Genomic DNA, 5951 nt, shown 5'->3' with positions numbered 1-5951 from the left:
AACTTTTGACTGGTAGTGTATATAACTTTTTATGAAAATGTTTTTATAAACTTACATACAAACAACAGATATTCCAAAATTGATCAAAAGTAACAGTAATTTATAAATGTTACAAAAGACTTTTCTGTTCTTTTGAACTTTCTGTTCATCAAAAAATGTGAAAAAATGTATCCCGGTTTCCACAAAAATGCAGCACAACTGTTTTCCACATTGAAATGTTTCTTGAACAGCAAATCAGCATATTTAAATGATTTGTAAAGGAGCATGTGACACTGAAGAATGGAGTAATGATGCTGAAAATTCAGCTTTGCATCACAGGAATAAATTACATTTTAAAATATATTAAAATAGAAAACAGTTATTATTAACTGTGATAATATTTCACAAAATTAGTGTTTTTGCTATATATTTGTCCAAATAGCATTCATTTGGACAAATAAATAGCAAAACACTAATGCTTGGTAAGCATTTAAAAAATGAAAAAATAAATACATTTAAAGACCCCAAACTTCTGATGAGACCAAATTCAATTTCAATATGAGCATTGAGGCTCTACATTCACTAAACTCCTATCAACATTTTGGTTCATTACACTGAATTTTTCTTACAACTGGCTTTTACGATTGGCTTCATTAATGGTTGGTTGACGATGATGGATACAAGATAGATGGATAACATTTGATTTAGATTTGATTTGAATATGTGGGGATATTTTAAGCCTCTAAATACACCCTCGGCAAAACAGATACGGCACCACATTACTAAATCTAGACTGATTCCAAGCATAAAAGGAAATAAAAGGAAAAACCACAGCAACTGCTCTGTCAGAGTCTGACCAGTGACCCTATACACCCACAAGCGGCACACTAAATGCCTATACAAACACAAATGCACATTTTCCATTTGAGCCATGAACCTCCGTGACTTTGTTCCAACAAAAATGTCAATTAAAACACACTACCAACTGAAAGATAGCTGTGAAACTATGTAGCGGGAGAAAAAAAAAAGACTTATGTTTAAGTCTTCTCACAGTGTGCGAGGGGGTTTGAGTATGCCTTGTTGCACCCTCCCCTCTGTCCGCTCATCCATCACCCCCTAGAAACAGGTCTGCACTCTAATGAAGCCACAAGGGCAGACACGCACACACACCCTGTTTGGACCTCCAGTACTGTACCTCTGGTGAACAGCAACCTCAAGCCCCCTAAAAAATTCAGCGGCAAATACACGGATGAGGATCAAGTTGTTCTTTTCATCTGTGATTGAGGCGGTCCAGAGGCATGCCTGATCAGTTCCAGAGGAATGAAAGCTTATGGTTGCGGGTTTTCAAACAGCTCTAGAGCCCACAACAAATCCCTGGAAGGGGCTTCAGTTCTGGGTAATGTGAGTTACACTGGAGCAAGGGCACCCTGCATTTAGACTGTGGTCACGGGAGGAGAAGAGAGTGAAACCGGCGTTCAGGCTGCCATGTCATCACAAGCCCCCACCCCAAATTAGCTCTGTGTGGTTGGGGAAAGTTCATGGAAAAGAAATGCAGTCCAAACCCCAAACATACCAACTCAGGCTGATTTAGAAATCGAAAACAGAAAAGTTCAGGCCTCGGCCTCCAAGACTGCTGGAAATGTCTGTTACACGCTTAAAAATAAAAGTTCTTTGTTGGCATCTTTGGTTCCATGAAGAACATTTAACACCAATTGAACCTTCCAATTTTACAAAAGATTCTTTTCAAAGTCCTTTTAGAACTGTTTGCTGAAAGGAAACCAAAAATAGCTCTTCTATAGCACTGCAACAAAAACCTCCTTTTGGAACTTAGTTTTTAGGAATATTGGTCACCAGACTTTGACAAAAAAGCTATTCTAAAATATGCATTGTTACATAAAAAAGGGCAACTTGGTGTTATGTTGACGCAATGATGATTGTACAAACTATCCCTTGTGGGAAACTACATATACTATATACTTACTATATTCCAAGCACAAAACACTATGTGAAAAAAGTAGTATTTCCAAATTCATAGTATTCATAAAACAGTAGGTGAAGCATACCCAGATGACCTACTACTTTTGGCAAGATTCTGAAGTGCTTATCTTTATTATCCCATCAGGCCACAAGAGAGGATTTGTAAATGCCACTGAAGCGACGCAACTGAAGCCGTAAATCACATTACAAAGACACCATGATGAATGCAGTACGTCCAAGTTTAATTTATACTACACATATCCATACTATAAAAAAAACATGCTTTTTAACGGTCACAAAGTAGGTGCTCAGAAATTATGTGGATGCATTGAGCGCCTTGATTTCTAGCCTGGATCTTTTCCTAGTGTGAAGAAAGATTCCTTTACTGTTATAAGAATGCATTAAAGTCTTGGCCACATTAGGCATTATTTTCGATCTCAAAGAAGACCTATTATGCCTCTCTTTACAATATGTAATCAGGTGCCCCCAGACTGTGTCTGTGAAGTTTCAGCTCAAAATAACCCACAAATCAATTACTATATTATTTTAAATATGCCTGTTTTAAGCAGATACAGAAACAGACTGTTTTCATGCATGTCTTTTTAAATGCAAATGAGCTGCAGCTCCCCACCCCTATTCCAGAATAGGGCTGTACCTTTGCAGCTCGTAACTCAGATCAGTGTTGCCAAGTCTGTGGTTTTCCTGTGGAATTGGGCTACATTTACACTGTTGCTACGGGTTGAAGCGACCCCAATAACGTCATTTTTAGTCCCTGAAATACAAATTTACGTTATTAATTTATCTATGTTATCCCCCAGAACACGATTTTTAACAGGGGACCCCCCTCGAAATGTGATTGGGCTCGTTTTGGGCTAGTTTAAGTTGCAATTGGGCGGGTTTTGTTGTGAAAACCTTGGCAACCCAGATACTCTGATAAAAAAACATCTGTTTGGTTTTGACTACCATGCTGAAATCATGTGTTTTAAACCATATTAGTTCAAACTTCTGATATAGGGTTGTCTGAGCGCGCACAACCGAAGCATGTGCACAGAAAGCAGCTGACACATGGCATGTGAGTACTAAATTAAGTTCTCTTTCATGTCTTATTGCACTTAAACTGTCAAATACACACGAGTTTATGTTAAAAATAAAAACACAGGAGTTTCAAAACCAGTCGGTTATGTCTGTGAAGGTAAACAGCTGGGAAAAATTGCATGTTTTTATTAGATCTGTGTGGCAGCATAATAGCATAATAATAATCCGAGGCTGGGACTTTAAATATGACAGAACACTTAGTATGCTTTGCTTGAACTTTCGCCATTGCGTTAGAGCTGGTACACCATTGTCGCTTCTGAAAACAAAATGGCAGCGCCGTGGGTGTAAACATGCAGATTAAGGGGCAGTAATATTAGTATAAGATCTACTTCCTACGTCAAAGTGGGAGCGAAATCTGAGCGTCTCGTTTTTTCACATGCTTGCAGAACAAGGCTTACTAAAACAGTTATTAGGATGCCCTTTTTCACGTTTTGTGGGTTGGTAGATGCACTGGGGACCCGATTATAGAACTTAAACATGGAAAAAGTCACCTTAACAATTTGTTAGGCACATTTGGCACAGTATAAGAAATTTTCAAACAGGAATTTCACGTGAAGGTGAAAGATTTTTCAGTTGTTCACATGAATTTGCCGTATTGATCAAAAGAAAGCTGCTTGGTTTGAAAGCCACTTCTATTTGAGCTGTGCTTCAAGCGTGCCTACACTATTGACAATAGACATAGTCTTTTTTGACATTTTGCCAAAATTTAGTTTCAGATATTTCAAAGGGTGCTAATGTGTATTTGCATTTGCAAGGATTAAACGTCCATAAGCCTGACTGTGCAGGAATCTGGCCAGATCAGCTTTTTGTTTCCTTCTCTTTCTGGAATGAATTCTTCTCTGTGATGTTGAACTTCATTAACAGTCATTTCACACCGGTCACTCTTACTTTCCTACTTCCTTTTCTTTTTCTACCCCCTGAGGGGCAACTTTTGAAAGACACAAAACATTGCATCTGGCCATTTGGCAGCCAGCTTCATTCTAATCACGGCATATTAATAACTCTATTCACCAACCCCACAGACTTCGTAAACAAGCACACTCTGGGTTTATAAGTGTGACTTCACAGTTACAACTCACACAGGAAGTGATATGTCTCTATACAATATGTGAAAAAACTACTCGGCAGTGTTTTTGAGTTTAAGCTTTTTGTTTAACACAGTGTTGGTGGAGAAGGGCTCGGAGGATGAGAGACTGAGGGTATGTTTTTTAACAGAGACACAGGGAAGGGTCAGGAGAAAGGTCATTGCAATAAGACAGTGGACTGATAAGGTTTATCTGTGTCAAAGATTCATTATGGCCAGAGTTTCACAGGAAGGACCTCTTAGCTAGCTTTGCCACACACATACGCTTATGCGCTCGCCAAGACAGTCATGTACACACCAACACCAACACAACTTACTAAGCGTAGGGTTCAAAACACCCAGCTCTTTGTCTACTCTGAGCATAAAACAGACCTACACACACTAAAGCCACAAAATCAAACTCCCCTCCCTGTTCAGTCTGAGAATGATGGCATTATGTACTGGAACAGCAACTATCAAATAACATTAAACTGTTAAGTAGAAAAAGACAGGTTATTATCACTGAATAGCTCTTTTCACACTCTTTCCTTTCATAACTGAATGTCCAATAGTAGAAGAAAAGAAGGAAAGAAAGAAAGAAAAAATACTAAAGACTCACAACCAGAGTACCATGTGATGCTTCATAATGTGTTATTCAGTCTGTACCCACCTAGAAAGAAGGAAAAGAGAGAATAAGCGTTAGTGATCATATACCAGGTTCATGAAAAAGAATATAATGTGGATAAAAGAAACATTTGGCTTCATACAATATACTAGCACAGAGATTTACATAACACCCAACAGCTTCTAATATTTGCATTTCCATCAATACTCTGTATGCAAATGACTGCAAAAAAGATGGCCAATCACAACATGATGTCTTTTTAATCTTTTTTTAAGTTTGAAAATGTTGAGCGGTTTGACAGTCAATGATTAGAGAGTATTAAAAATATCTTCATTTGATTCATTTTGATTCTTTCATTCTGAAGATGAATGAACAGAGTAAATGACAGTTTTTTATTTTATTTTTAGGTGAACTATCCCTTTAATAATCCCTTATTGGGAAAACATATCCATCAGGAAATGATATTTGTGCTTTTGGCATGAAATCCCAAGTTCTGTTAAACATTTTTGAGAACAATAAATGAGCCTGTGACTGTTTACATTTCACTAGGCCTTTGTTTTTCTCAACTCATAGCTGTTTGTCATGGCACAAACTCTATTAAACAAATCGCGCACATAAAGAAAGCGAGACACTGTGTCATACGCCACAGTCGTGTGACATCATGATCATAATTGTATCATCAGGGTAAAGGCCTGTCATGTGTTATGAATGGCTGCTCTGCTCACTCTGACAAACTGATGAAACGCCTTTAAAAGAAGACTTTTCTTTTCCCTGAGGGGCTTGTTATATAAGAGATCTGCATTGCTGCTTTAATTGCATTCTTCATGCTCTGTTAAATCACATTCGGGTTGATATTAGTTAATAGGCTACACATACAACAACTTCCGAATACAGATATATCTTAGAAAAAAAAAACATATTTGTGAGTTCGTATAACGTACAAATTAATAAGAATTAGCCACCAATAACCAAAACATAAAAGTCACAAATCAAAAGGGAATACGCGTAGGAGTGGCAATGACCCATGAATATTTAGCAATTCACACCTGAGAGACAAAGAGCCCTCCCCAAATGGCCCATTAGTATGACTGTTACTATTAGGAAAGGAACATTGTGAGAAGATTCAAAGAATGGAGTTTTTAAACTCAAGCAATAGTGATAGTGATGCTAGCCTTAGCAAGTAACACTAACAAATCTTTATTTTTCCCAGAA

Source organism: Garra rufa, chromosome 16, assembly GCF_049309525.1.
Source record: "Garra rufa chromosome 16, GarRuf1.0, whole genome shotgun sequence".
Classification (NCBI taxonomy): Eukaryota; Metazoa; Chordata; class Actinopteri; order Cypriniformes; family Cyprinidae; genus Garra; species Garra rufa.
This window is presented reverse-complemented; position numbering follows the sequence as displayed.